The sequence below is a fragment of the Macaca mulatta genome, chromosome 2 (assembly GCF_049350105.2).
Source record: "Macaca mulatta isolate MMU2019108-1 chromosome 2, T2T-MMU8v2.0, whole genome shotgun sequence".
Taxonomy (NCBI): domain Eukaryota; kingdom Metazoa; phylum Chordata; class Mammalia; order Primates; family Cercopithecidae; genus Macaca; species Macaca mulatta.
Window position 1 is genome coordinate 131290229 of NC_133407.1, and position 15943 is coordinate 131306171.

The window sequence follows — 15943 nt, forward strand, 5'->3', positions numbered from 1 at the left end:
GATTTGTCTTTGGAAATACTTTAGTATTCTAAATATTTTTAGTAAATTGAACATAGTACTCAAAGACTGACTTTCATTGCCACTATCAGAACAGGTTAATGTCACAGGTCAACCAATAACAGGAAGTTATTACAAGCTCTGATTAACACTGCAGTGCATTTGAAGACTACGTAGTCAAAAAATAATCAAATACATTTTCGATAGACCAATCTGTGCAATGTAATCTATCATCAAAATCCAGTTACGAGAAATCGTCCATCCATAGTAATCTTTTGAGTAGCACCTGCCCTTCAATATTGCCCTCCTTTCTTTTCAGGATTTCACCAAATGGTCTGCTGCACTGTGCTGGAATTTCGAACTCCCCAGCATAGTAAACAACATCTTCTCAAGGGTATACAAGGCATTAGATAGAGAAAACACCCATTATAGAGCTGTGAAGCCTTTATGATATAGTGCTATGCTGCAACGAAGTAGACACAAGAGTATTTGTTGAATAATAAAAGGTATCAATGAATGAACAAACAAACTAATGAGCTGATGTGTTGATTAAATGAATTTACTTCTTTCAGATTTACTTTTCTAAACTAAAAAAAAATTGTTTTAAACTTTGTTCCAAAGTTATACAGTTCTTTTTTTTTTTTTTGAGACGGAGTTTCGCTCTGTTGCCCAGGGTGGAGTGCAGTGGCTGGATCTCAGCTCACTACAAGCTCCGCCTCCCGGGTTTACGCCATTCTCCTGCCTCAGCCTCCCGAGTAGCTGGGACTACAGGCGCCCACCACCTCGCCCAGCTAGTTTTTTGTATTTTTTAGTAGAGAGGGGGTTTCAACATGTTAGCCAGGATGGTCTCGATCTCCTGACCTCGTGATCCACCCGTCTCGGCCTCCCAAAGTGCTGGGATTACAGGCTTGAGCCACTGCGCCTGGCATACAGTTCTTAAAAAAATAAACTTTTTAAAATTTTTGAATTGCTTTATATTTACAGAAAAGTTGCAAAGATGGGGAAAGTTGCTTCTCCCTATAATTAGCTTCTGACATTAGTATGGTACATGTGTCACAATTAATGAACCAGTATTGATGATATGTTATTATTAACTAAATTCTATACTTTATTCAGATTTCCTCAGTTTTTACCTAATGCCCTTTCTCTGTTCTAGGATCCATCCCAGAAACCACATTTCATATTGCTGTCATGCTTCCTAAGGTTCCTCTTTGTAGGGACAGTTTCAGGGCCAAAATTTTAAGGGCCTTAAGTGTTTTGAGTGGTACTGGGCAGGTGTTTTTTAGGATGTCCCTCTACTGAGCTTTGACTGATGAATTGCTCATGATTGAATTGGGATTATGGATATTCAGAAGAAAGATCATGGATGTAAAGAACCCTTTTTATCACATCACATCAAAGATACCATGTCATCAACATGACTTATTACTGATGATGTTGACATTGACCACTTGACTGAGATAGTATTTGTCAGATTTCTCCACTGTAAAAGTTACTTTTCCCCACTTTCCATACTATACTCTTTTGTAGGAGGTCACTATGCACAGGCTGTACTTAAGGAGAGCTCCATCTCTTTGAGAGCAGAGTAACTACATTAAATATTTGAAATCTTTCTGCCCAGGAGATTTGTCTATTTTTCCAATTTATTTATTCAATCTATTGTTATTATTTTAGATTTGAGACCTTGCTATGTTGCCTAGATGGGTCTCAAACTCCTGGGCTCAAGTAATCCTCCTGTCTCAGCCTTCTGAGCAGGTGGGACTACAGGCGTGCAGCACTGCACCTGACAATCATTTATTTATGGCAGTATGAACCCATGGACATTTGTTTTACCCTTAGGTTATAACCCAATATTATATTATTTTGTTGCTAAATTATGTCAGTTTTAGTCATTGAAGGTCTTTTGTCTGACCCCCGTGTTGTTTTGATGTACCTCTATCATTGCGGGATTTCTTTTTCCTTTTTTGTAGATATTTCTTTAGTTTCTGGCACTACAAGAGGCTCCAGTTTCATCATACATCCTGCCCCAGCCCAAGATTCAACCATTTCTTCAAGTAGCCCTTGCTCTTTTTTGTTGTAGTGTGTAATTAATAATCAAGTTCTTGGCACTAAGCTCTTTAGGAATTTTTTTTAGTTCATATGTTTGTTGATAAGATATTGATAACGATTCCTTTAGTGATCAACAGATGTAACTTTTGGCAAATTATCTGAAACATGGAAATAATAGTTTCTACTTCATAGGACTGTTGTACATTTTAAATGGATTCACTAGAATAGTGCATGGAGTAACAGGAAACAAATAGTAACTCTAAATGGTATTATAACAAATTCATTGGAAATAAATAAACATTATTTTGTTTCCAAAAGTCAATCTGAATTCTCTGGATGTTTTGTTTTTGCTTTGACATGTTCTCATTGCTATATACATAGACTAAGAAGTTAGAGACTCTGATTCTAGACCTAGCTAGGTTGTTAAAAAGAATTCACTCCAATCATCTAATGCCTCCTTTTCTAAAATGGGTATAATACTATTTGCTGATTGTAACCCCACAGGGTTAGTCTATTGGTATAACTGATATAAAATGAAGTTTATACAAATGTGTAGGTGGTGATATTACCACCATTTTTGTCAGTATCATAGACCTCTGATTCATTCATTGCTCTTTGCAGCTCCACCTTTTTCCCCCTTTTCTGAAAAAGTGTTGGCCATACTATCTTGAATCTATCTATTTATTATAAACTTTAATTATGTCAGGTTTTGAAAAACTAGTATTCAAGTTTAGACAACACAATTGCTTTCAAATGCTATTACAACAAATCCACATTGTGCAACTATTTTTGAGACTTAAAATTTAGTTACCATTTTTCTAATTAGTTCACAGACAGTAGTAAGCTGATGAGCCCTCCTGGTTCTTGGTCTTGAGAAATTTTGATTAAACTAAGCATAACTAAGCCTACTGAGTTACTAAGTCATAAAGAAAGTAGAAAGATAGATGTTTGGGATAGTAAGGGATAGCAGGAGAGCATGGCATTTTAAAAATGCCCTAGTATCAAATTATTGAAGCAAAGCAGTTGGCTACTGTCCTTAAAAGGAAGGGACATCAACGGTCTAGACAAGATCAAATATCAAAGTTGATGGGCTTTGCAATCTGACTATCTCGTTTTCCTCTTACCAAGGTAAAGCAAGGTGCTTCGACACACCTGATAGATTACAGACAGTATCAGTGTCACTATATGAGTAATGTTAATCTCCATAGGATGTATCAACCTTCAAAAACATTGAAGAGGTTTATGTAATTGTTTACTATCTGGTTATTGGGCAGTATGGATAAGAAAAAGGTGAATATTTAGTATTTAACTCTAAATCCTTTGAGCCTCACTTCCTTCAAAATACCTGGTCAGATCATTTGCAAAAATTCACTCTAGTTGATTTTAAGACTTAATGGCAACATGTTGAGAAGGAGAATTGAACTGGGTTCCCATGCTAAATATGTTTAAAGTCACTTCTCTGATTTATTTTCTTTCTTTCATGGACAGCAAATTCAAACTTAACTATTTGTATGTATCAATGAATACCTTTTGTTATGGGTGCAAGATTTATTTGCAAATCGGCAAAATGGTTAATCAAATATGTTGTGTGCATTATATGATCTCTTAACCTTTCTGTGTATCTGATTCATAAACAACCAAATATATTAATACTTCTTTTTTTCTTTTTTGAGACAGAGTCTCACTCTATTGCCCAGGCTGGAGTGCAGTGGCATGATCTTGGATAACTACAACCTCTGTCTCCTGAGTTCAAGTGATTCTCGTGCCTCAGCCTCCTGAGTAGCTGGGATTACAGGTGTGCACCACCACACATGGCTAATTTTTGTATTTTTAGTAAAGACGGGGTTTCACCATGTTGGACAGGCAGGTCTTGTGCTCCTGAACTCAGGTGATCCACTCGCCTTTGCCTCACAGATTGCTAGGATTACAAGTGTGAGCCACCGTGGCCAGCCAATAATTCTCAGCAATCCTTAGATGAATGTGGTCTTAACTATTTTTTTTTTGAAATATTCCAGATTTATATTGAAGACAGAGCTGATATGCCAGTCGAAGTATTAAAAGTATATATGTAATCCCAGCACTTTGGGAGGCCCAGGTGGGTGGATAACATGAGATCAGAAGTTTGAGACCAACCTGACCAACATGGAGAAACCCCATCTCTATTAAAAATACAAAATTAGCCAGGCATGGTGGCACACACCTGTAATCCCAGCTACTGGGGAGGCTGAGGCAGGAGAATCGCTTGATCCCTAGAGGCAGAGGTTGCAGTGAGCCGAGATCACACCATTGCACTCCAGCCTGGTAGAGACAAAAGCAAAGCTCCTTCTAAAAAAAAAAAAAAAAAAAAAAAAGGATACAGTGCTGGAGAGACAGCAATCAAGGATGACACAGGCTTGCTGCTGAGTCAACTAGACAGGCAGTAGTGCCATTCACTGAAAAGCAGAAGCCAAAGGGAAACTGGAGCCTAATCAAGTATTTTAAACATGTCAAGTTTGAAATGCCTATGAAACACCCAAGTGGAAATGCTGAGTAGGCAGCTGGGCTCCAGGTATCAATCTAGTCTGGGAACTGAGTTTGGAAGACCCCAGCAAACATCAAGTTACAATGAGGCTTAGGTCACCTGAAGATTCCCAATTCCATGCAACAGAGGGCCTGAGACTGACATGGCCAACATTTAGACAAGAAGTCTGCCGAGGCTCAATCCAGGTCTCAGGCCAGAATTGTTAGGGCAAGAAGCTCCTGCCACCTAAGAACAGAGCCTGGCCTGGTGGGTGCCATGCTGATTCCCTGAGGAGGTTGCTCAGGAATGAAGGCAACATGGACAAAGGACCCCGGTGAGGGACTGGACCCGGGGATACCAGACTCCTGAATCTTCTGTACTTCCTCTAACACAGGTGGTCAGCACACTCTTTCACTCGTTATCCAATTTTATCAAAAATAGAGATTAGGGCAATGTGACATAACAGCATTAAGCACTAAACTGTTTGACAGGGATTCCTTTCAAAAGTGAAAACCAGTGTACGAGTATATAGCTTCTCCACTACTCTTTGTTACCAATAGCCACTTAATATAATGCTAAAGGCTGAGTACAATATTCTTTCTACAATACCTTGAACACTCCAATTTATTGTATATTTTCTAAATGTATCTCTCTCTCTCTCTTCTGAAAGAGAGAACACTTCATCAGAAAACAAATGGGGTCTTGTGCCTATCTGATGGTCTCACACCTTCACAACAGCTCCAAATCCTTGGACCAGACAGGGACAGACCAACCCCAGGGTTCTCTGCCAACAGAAGTCCTGGAAAGGCTCTGCACTCAAAACAAACCCCTACACCACCCCAAGGGAGAGGGATTGTTCCAGGTTGGGGGAGAAGCTAAAAGAAACTGAACCTAAACTCTTCATCATGAGTGTCCAGAGTGGCTTTGGCTCTCCATAAAGGGCGAGGCCTGCAGACCCTTTGGCTCTTGTTTCTGGTGGCTCCATCTACAGGCTACACCTGGGCTGAATAAGCAGCAGCTCTGTGAGCCCGCAGGCCCTCACACCATTCGGCTTCTATCTGAGCCCTGTAGTCTCCAAACAAGGAAGGCATCAGCTGCCTCTTCCGGGGCAGGGACGTTCTTTTGCTGCGCAGGGTTTGGATTGCTCCAATAACCTGCTCTTCCTGTGTCAGGGTGGGTTTTTGCCTCTTGTGGCCCAGTTCCAGTTGCTCCACACATCAAGCCAATTCCTGGGCCAACTGCTGCACCTGGGCCTCAGCCCTTAGGGGAACTTCCTCTGGGGCAGGTTTCTCTGAGGCATTCTAGCCTCCATTTGCCACAGAGGCCGTGTTCCGGGTTTTCTTCTTATTCTTTTGTATTTTTGACGCTGCGCTGCCTTCATCGTCTAACGTCTGGAGTTGGCATTACTGCACATGGGTTGCCCTGGGCAGAGGCAGGCAGTGGGAGGATTCCGGGTGCTGGAAACTGGGCCAGGAAGCTGGTGTCTGCGGGACTCACGGGGAGTACCCAGGCCTGGGGACGCCACCCCCTCCCTGGCAAGATGTCCTAGGGCCACCATGTGCCGCAGTGGCCACCAGAACTATGACGGTCTTAGCTGTTAATGCATGTTTATTTTAGATTTGCCATTTCAACTGATTTATTAGTTTCTTTTTTCTCCCAGCCTCCTAGCTACCTTTACAAAATTGAAAATGGAATCCCCTACCAGCATAAACATTAAGGGTGAATTAACTTCAAGACTGTGTAGAGACAGGAAAACTCAGATCCATGTGTACATGTTTTACCTGGGAATGGGGGTGGGTTTCAGAAGAATGGAAAATATAATTTTTTCCCCACTGATTACACTTCCTATGTTTCATTTTCAGCTTTCTAATAATAACATAGGGGAAAGGAAGAATTTGAGAGTTTCTCAGAAGATTAGGCATTCTTTGAAGAATCTGAGAACATAGAAGCTCCCCTGGCTGCTTTCCATGATTGAAATCAGTGATGCATTGGTTTCTTTGTGTGGGCTTTTGAAAGATCATTAGAAACCAACCTGAGGATCATGAGATTCTGGTGGACACAGGAGCAATGCATGGCAATACAGTACATTCTAATGCAACCTACTTTAAAAGGTAAATAGATAAAAGAAAATAAAGAAGACTGAAAATGCAGAAAATTCAACCATACAGTCCTTTTCAAATTAAATATCTCTTCCCCTCTAATTCCTCTGTTCTAGCAGAGGAGGGGAGATGAGCTGCCACTCCATGCTCGTGCTTAACAAAATTATGTTAGGTTGGTGCAAAAGTAATTGCAGTTTTTGCCATTTAAAAATAATTGCAATATTATCTCCTAGAATTTTTATAGTTTCAGGTCTTAGGTTTAAGTCCTTAATCCATCTTGAGCTGATTTTTTGTATAGGGCTGGATGTTGGCTTAGGCAAGGATTTCATGACCAAGAACCTGAAAACAAATGCAATAAAAACCAAGATAAATAGCTGAGACCTAGTTAAACTAAAGAGCTTTGGCATGCCAAAAGGAACAGTCAGCAGAGTAAAGAGACAACCGACAGAGTGGGAGAAAATCTTCCTAATCTATACATCTGACAAAGTACTAATATCTAGAATATACAATGAACTCAAACAAATCAGTAAGAAAAAAAAATCCCATCAAAAAGTGGCTAAGGATATGAATAGGCAGTTCTCAAAACAAGATATACGAATGGCCTACAAACATAAGAAAAAATGCTCAATATCACGAATGATCAGGGAAATGCAAATCAAAACTACAATGTGATACCACCTCACTCCTGCAAGAATGGCCATAATTTAAAAAAATCAAAAAACGGTACATGTTAGCATGGATGCGGTGAACAGGGAACATTTCTACACTGCTGGTGGGAATGTAAATTAGTACAGCCACTGTGGAAGACAGTGTGGAGATTCCTTAAAGAATTAAAAGTAGAACTACCATTTGCTCCATCAATCCCACTACTGGGTATCTACCCAGAGGAAAAGAAGTCATTATTCAAAAAAGATACTTGCACACACATGTTTATAGTGGCACAATTCAAAATAGCAAAATCGTGGTACCAACCCAAATGCCCATTAGTCAACGAGTGGATAAAGAAACTGTGGTATGTATATATGATGGAATACTAGGCAGCCATAAAAAGGAATGAATTAACAGCATTTGCAGTGACCTGAATGAGATTGGAGACTATTATTCTAAGTAAGGTAACTCAGGAATGGAAAACCAAACATCATATGTTCTCACAGATATGTGGGAGCTAAGCTACGAGGACGCAAAGGCATAAGAATGATACAATGGACTTTGGGGACTTGGGGGAAGGGTGGGAGGTGGGCGAGATATAAAAGACTACAAATATGCTGCAGTGTATACTGATCAGGTGATGGGTGCACCAAAATCTCACAAATCATCCCTAAAGAACTTACTCATGTAACCAAATACCACCTATACCTCAATAACTTATGGGGAAAAAAAGTAATTGCAAAAACTGCAATTATATTTGCATGAACCTAATAGTTAATATTAATAACAAGGGCCTAGTTTGGAGAGTCAGAGGAATTCTTAACCATAATTCAACCAAGACATACAGTATGTGCCTTCTCTTTGGTGGAACAGTGAATATACAGGCTACTGGCCTGTACTGTGTTTCGGCCAAACCACATTCTTTTGAAAGTCACAGTTTTAAATGACAGTCTGCCAGTGAAAATACAAATTAAAAAATATATTGACATATCTATATTCCCTCCCAAAAGAATACACATTTGGAATAGATAAAGAGCTCTTAAAGTCAATGAGAAAAAGAGCAATAGCCCGGTAGAAAAGTGGGAAGAAGGTTTGGACACTTCAGAAAAGAGAATATATTAAAATGGTCAATAAACGGAAATAAAAGGTGCTCAACTTTATAAGTCATCTGGGGTATGCAGATTAAAACCACGATGCAATATTACACCACCCCTACCAGAATAACTAAAATGACTAAGTTGGAAAATACTCAGTGCTGATGAGAAAGTGGGGTAGTTGGAACTCTTATACATCATTCAAGGAACATCCACGTAGGAAAACAACTTGGAAGTGTCTAATAAAGCCCAGTATATGCATCCCCTATAACCCAGAATTTTTACTCTCAGGTGTATATCCAACAGAAATGAACAGAAATGTGGGTGTATGTTCACCAGAAATCATGTTCAAGAATGTTCATGGTATCACTAGTAGTGAGACACAAAAACTGGAAATGTTCATCAACAATGAGTAGGATAAATAAGTTGTGTTAATATTCACACAATTGAAAATTATACAGCAGAAAGAATAAATAATCTAAATCTACACACAACAGCATGGAGAAATCTCATGCGTGGAATATTAGATCATAGCCTAGATAAACTTACCTGGAGCAGGTGCCACTGAAGCCATAAACTGGTAGGATGAATTGTTGGAGGCTCACTATGGACTAGCTTGAGAGTAAAAATTTGGGGAGGCCCAGTCTGAAGGAGGCCCCTCACACTTTCTTGGATTTTATCTTCAGGAAGCCCACCAGATTTTCATGGTGATGATCTTAGAAAACATCTCTCATATCTTGGTCAATTGGGGGAAAGTACCATTTTGAAATAATCCTAGAGCATTCTCCATAGCCAAGGTTTACTCCTCAAGGGAAACAACTTTACCAACATCTTATTTGACCATGGAGAAGGGCAGTTAGCCCCCTACATCCCTCTCTAGGCTTCCTGTATTACCTAATGGAAGGAAAAAAAAAAAAAAACACTAAGAAACACTTCTGAAGTCCAGCTCAGGGACTTGAGCCCACTAAAAGACTGAGATATGCTGACCTCCTCCAAACCTTACCACCACATCAACACAGCTCCAGAATAATCACAATGGGTTAGAATGGAAAGAGCTACAAAACACAGACTCTATTTAAGAAGGAATTCTTAGGGAAATCCAATGTGGAGAAAACAAGGGCACTGAGGAAACTAAAGTCTCTGCCATCTATAGCTATGGAAAACATGAAGCACAACCCATCAGCTGGACGGATTGACATAAAACCTCATACTAAAGACCTATTTTCCTCAGTTCTCATTATCTGATACATCATGTTTGACTTTTAACAAAAAATCATAAGGCTATACAAAAAGAAAAGGAAAAACACAGTCAGAAGAGACAAAGTATGCATCTGAACTACACTTTGATATGAAACAATGTTTGCAATAATCAAATAAATAATTAAAAATAACTATGATTAGTTATGTTAAGGACTGTAATAGAAAAAGTATAAGTATGCAAGAGCAGATGAATAATGTAAGCAGAATACTAAAAACTCTAAGAAAGAATCAGAAGAAAATGACAGAAAGTAAAAACACTGCAATAGAAATGAAGAATGCTTTTCATAAGCTCATTACTAGACTGAACATAAACAAGAAAAAAAAACAATGAATTTAAAGATATATCAAAGGAGACATTGCAAACTGAAATACAAAGAGAAAAAGGACTACAACCTCCATTCCAATATCCAAGAACAATTACAAAAGTATAACATGTAAAATTGAAGTACTAGAAGAAGAGAGAAAGAAGCAGAAAAGTGCAAAGGAAGTACAGTAGTTCCCTCTTATCCATGGGGTATACATTCAAAGACCTCCAGTGGATGCCTGAAAATGCAGATAGTACCAAACCCTATATATACATACTATGTTTTTTCCTACATGCACATATCTATGATAAAGTTTAACTCATAAATTAGGCATAAGAAGAGATTAACAATATAATAAAATAGAAAAATTATGACAATACTCAGAACCAAGCACAACAGAAAACTTATGAATTGTTTATTTCTGGAATTTTTCATTAAGTACTTTCAGAACACAGTGACTCATGGGTAGCTGAAAGTGTGGAAAGCAAAACCATGGATAAGGAGGAACTATTGTACTTGAAGTAATCATAGCCAAGAAGTTCCCAAAATTAATGATAGACACCAAACTGCAAACCCAGGAATCTTAGAGAACACCAGCAGGAATAAACACCAAAAATCTACACCTAAGCATATCATGGGAGAAAACCCAAGACAAATAATTTTGAAAGAAGCCATGGTGGCAAGGGAGTGAATAAGTGTAGAGGGGCAAGACTAAGAACTATTTTAAACTTTTTTGTCAGAAACCATGCAAGCAAGTAGAGAATGAAGTAAATATTTAAAGAAATAAAAGAAAAAAATCTCACTAACCTAGTATTCTATATCCATTGAAATTATCATTTAAAGTGAAGGAGAGGCTGGCCATGGTGGCTCATGCCTGTAATCCCAGCACTTTGCAAAGCCAAGGCGGATGGATTGCTTGAGCTCAGGAGTTTAAGACCAGTCTGGGAAACATGGTGAAACCTCATCTCTTCAAAAAATATAAAAAATTATCTAGGTATGGTGGCACATACCCATAGTTCCAGCTACTCGTGGTGGTGGGAGGGTGTATGGTAGGGGGCAGTGTGGGGTGGAAGGGAACTGAAATGGGATAATCACTTGAGCCCAGAAAGTCAAGGCTGTACTGAGCCTTGATTGTGCCACTGCACTCCAGCCTGGGAGACAGAATGAGACCCTGTCTCAAAAAAAAAAAAAAAAAAAAAAGGAAAATTATTAAGGATAAAAATGGGCATTAAATAATGAGAAAGGGGCAATTACTCAAAAAAATAATAATTCTTAAGTTATTCAGGTAACAACACAGCATCTAAATACATGAGACAAAAATTTATAAAATTGCACAAAGAAATAATCAAATTTAATATGTAATATTATGTTTGGAGATCTCAACATCCTTATATTAATAACAGCTAATTTCAACAAGCAAAAATCAGGAAAATGTTCAACTGAATAGCACTAACAATGAACAGAATCTAACTGTTCAAGTAACAGCAGAATAGTTAATCAAGTAACAGCAGAATACATATTCCTCTCAAGTTTGTGTGGGACTTTATCCAAAATAGACCACATCCTGGGCTGAAAAACATACCCTCACAAATTTAAAAGAATAGAAGTCTTACTGCATGTATTCTTAGACTATAATGAAATTTAACTAGAAATCAGTACCAGAAAAAAAAACTCGAAAATCCCCCAAAAGTTTGAGATTAAATAACATACTTTTATATAACACATAGGTCAAAGAGGAAGTCTCAAGGGAAATTTAAAAATATTGTGAACTAAACAAAATGAAATGTACATCAAAATTTATGGGATGCTCAAGAAGAATAGCTATTGGATGCTTGGCTTCATACCTAGGTGATGGGTTGATCTGTGCAGCAAACTACCATGGCACACGTTTACCTATGTAACAAACCTGCACATCCTGCACCTGTACCCTTGAACTTAAAATAAAAGGTGATTAAAAAAAAGAGAAAAAATAATTCTTTTCACCCACAGTTTCTTGTCTCCTAATAGTCCTTCTGTTGTATCTTTAAATAAATGTCTCAAACCTTAAGATATTCTTAAAATCTGAGATTGCAGATGTATTTTGCATTACAAGTCCTATTTTTTTTTATATTTTAATGCATGGAATGCTGTAAAAGCAGTGTTTAGAGGCAAATTTATAGCAGCAAATGCATATATTAGAAAAGAAGAAAGATCTAAAAGCAATAATAGAAATGTGCCTTAGGAAAGTAAAGAGAGAGGAGCAATTTAAACCTCAAGTAAGCACAAGAAAAGACATAAAACTTTGAGCAGAAATCAATAAAGTTGAAAACACGAAGTCAACAGAGAAAGTCAATAAACCCAAAAGGCAATACCTTTAAAAGATCAATAAAATTGATAAATCCATAGCCAGGCTAACCAAGTGAAAAAGGGAGAAGACACAAATTATAAATATTGATTCCATAAACATTAAAAAGACAATAAAAAATACCACAAACAAATGTATACTGACACGTTTGGTAATTTAGATGAAATGGATCAGTTCATTGAAAGATGTAAACCATCAAAACTTAGGGAAAAGAAATACATTACCTAAATAGATCTATATTTACTTAAATAATTGATAAATCATTATTAATCTTTCAAAAAAGAAAGCATCTGGCCCAGATTCTTTCACTGATGAATTCCACCAAGCATTTAAGGAAGAAATAATATCAGTTCTCTATAATCACTTTTAGAAAATAGAAGTAAGTATACCTCCTAAGTCATTCAAGGAGGCAGGCATTATCTTAATATCAAGACTGGGAAAATACGCTACAAGAAATGAAAACTACAGCTCAATATATTTTACGAATATAGATGCAAAAATTTTCAATAAAATATTGGCTAATTGAATCCAAAATGCATAAAAATAGTTATACATCACAGTAAGTGGAATTTATTTTAGGCATGCCAGACTGATCTGACATTTAAAAATCAAAATCAATTAATGTGATACACTATATTAACTGGCTAAAGAACTATTTTATTAGTCTGTCAATTGATACAGAAAAAGCATTTGGCAAAATCCAACACCTCCAACATCTATTTATGAGAAAAAGTCTTAGAAAACTAGGAATAAAAAAATCCTCAACTTAATCTGGAACATCTAAAAAATAGGCCTTCATGATATTTTATGGTGAGAAATGATATACTTTTCTTCTATTATTGGGAACAAGACAAGGTTGTTTCTTTTGTCACTCTTATTCACCATCCTACTGGATGTCCTAGTTAGTGCAACAAGGCAAGAAAAAATATATATACAGATTAGAAAGAAAAAAGAAAACTACCTTTGTTCACAGATGACATAATTATATATTTAGTAAAACTGAAAGAATTCCTGGAACCAATATGTGATTATAGCAAGGTTGCAGGATGCAAGGTTAATAGAAGTCAATTGTCTTTTCATGTACCACCAGTGAACAAGTGAAAATTGAAGTTGAAAACAAAATACAATTTTCATTCCTTCCCCTAGCAAAAATGAAATATCATCAACAAAATATGTGTAGGACATATACCATGTATATGGAAAATGTTAAGTCTGATGAAATAAATAAAGGAAGATCTAAATAAATGGCGATGTACCACTTTCATGCATAGGTGGACTCAATAATGTTGAGATATAAATTCTCCATGAATTGATGTATACATTTAATGCAATTCTAATAAATTCTCAGCAAGTTATTTTGTGGTTATTGACAAATGTATTCTATTTTTTAGCTTCATCTCAAAGGATGATTTTAAAATTTATATGGAAATGCAAGAGACCCAGAATAGTCTACATAATACTGACAAAGAAGGACTAAGTTGGAGAACTGACACTACTCAATTTCAAGTAGTACTATAAAGCTACAGTAATTAAGACAGTGAGAGGCCGGGCGCGGTGGCTCAAGCCTGTAATCCCAGCACTTTGGGAGGCCGAGACGGGTGGATCACGAGGTCAGGAGTTCGAGACCATCCTGGCTAACACGGTGAAACCCCGTCTCTACTAAAAAATACAAAAAACTAGCTGGGCGAGGTGGCGGGCGCCTGTAGTCCCGGCTACTCGGGAGGCTGAGGCAGGAGAATGGCGTAAAAACCCGGGAGGCAGAGCTTGCAGTGAGCTGAGATCCGGCCACTGCACTCCAGCCTGGGCGACACAGCGAGACTCCGTCTCAAAAAAAAAAAAAAAAAAAAAAAAAAAGACACTGAGGTATTCGTAAAAGAATAGACAAGTGGATTAATAGAAAAGAGGAGAGAACCCAGACATGGACACTCCCAAATATAGTCAACTGATCCTTGACAGAGCAAAATAAATTCAATTGAGAAAAGACAGTCTTTTCAACAAATAATCATCAAAAAATTGTACACATACATGCAAAAATGAATCTGGACATATACCTTATGCTTTTCACAAAAATTAATTTAAAATGGACCTTATTTCTAAATGTAAAACAAAAACTAGAAAACTTCCATAAGATAATATAGGATAAAATCTAGGTGACATTGGGTTTGATCAAATCATGATCCATCAAAGAAAAAAATAAAAAAAAATTGAACTTACTTAAATTTAAAAACTGTTATGTGAAAGATATTGCTAAGTAAATGAGAAGATAAGCCACAGAATGAGAGAAAATATTTAAACACATATCCAGTAAAGGAGCTAAATCCAAATGACACCAAGGCATTTAAATAATTCTATGTAATGAGCAAAAGATCTGAACATTCAACTCACCAAATAAGATATACAAATGGCATATAAGCATATGAAAAGATGCTCAACATCTTATGTTATTAGAGAATAGTAAATTAAAACAACAATGGGAAACAACTACACCATTAGAATGGCCAAAATCCAAATTACTGACAACAACCAATGCTGTTGAGAATGCAATGCAAGAGAAACTCTCATTCATTCAATTTTCAAATGTGACTATAAACGGTGCAGCCACTTTAGAAGACATTTTGTCTGTTTCTTATAAAGCTAAGCATAGCCTTGCATTGTAATCTGCAATTGTGTCCCTCTGTATATACCCAATTACACTGAAAAATTATGTCTACAAAAAAATCCTGAACACAAATGTTTATAGCAGGTTTATTGTTACTTGGTAGTTACCAAAATGGAAAACAACCAAGATGTCTTTCAATAGATGAATGAATAAACTATAAGATACCTGTAAAATGGAATATTATTCAGCAGTAAAAAGAAATGAGCTTTCAAATCATGAAAAGACATGGAGGAAACTCAAATGCATATTGTTACATGAAAGCCGCCAGTGTGAAAAGGCTACATGCTGTATGGTTTCAATTAGACGACATTTTGGAAAGAAGCAAAACTATAAAGAAGAAGATCAGTTTTTGCCTGGTGTTCAGGGAAAGGGAAGATTAGGTTAAGCACAGGGCATCTGGGGAGCTGTAAAATGATTCTGTGCAATATCGTAATGGTGGACATTTGGCAACATTATGCGTTTGCCAAAAGCAATAGAAGTTTTTTGACACAAAGAATTACCATAATGCAGGCAAATTTTAGAAAATAATTTAGAAGGTCAAGGGATTCCAGGAGCAATGCAGACTTTACAGAAGAAATTCCCTGCATTACAAAGTATGACATAACCTTAGTAAGGTGGAGAGAGAAAAAGGTCTTAACATAAATATCTTTGAAAAGGAATGGAATCTGTCAGACTAAAGGCAAAATGAGCTGCACAAAAGCACTGTACTCTAGCTGATAAAAATTATTTCTCATTGGATTCTGGTTAACAGGTCTTATACTGCGATACATATATACGGGAATTGAACAATTAAGCCTATAAATGGCAAACATGGGGAGTTATATTTCTCACAGTTGGTGTGGAAATTTACAGATCAACTAGGGGAAGAGTCTTGAATAATCCATGTGGTAATCATTACAGTTGTAGACATCAGGGAGAACTCATGTTCAACTTAATATAGATACAGGTGGTTATATATAGAAATATTCAAGGATGTTTATGTAAATAC

General features: G+C 37.1%; 1 long non-coding RNA gene and 1 pseudogene across 1 annotated transcript in view; one reads left to right on the plus strand and one right to left on the minus strand.

The window, feature by feature from the left end:
• Window positions 1-15943, plus strand: part of LOC106996871 (uncharacterized) — a 301071-nt gene that overhangs the window by 94077 nt on the left and 191051 nt on the right. The window lies entirely within an intron of this gene.
• LOC100426770 (UPF0488 protein C8orf33 homolog pseudogene) lies at window positions 5422-6104 on the minus strand (annotated as a pseudogene).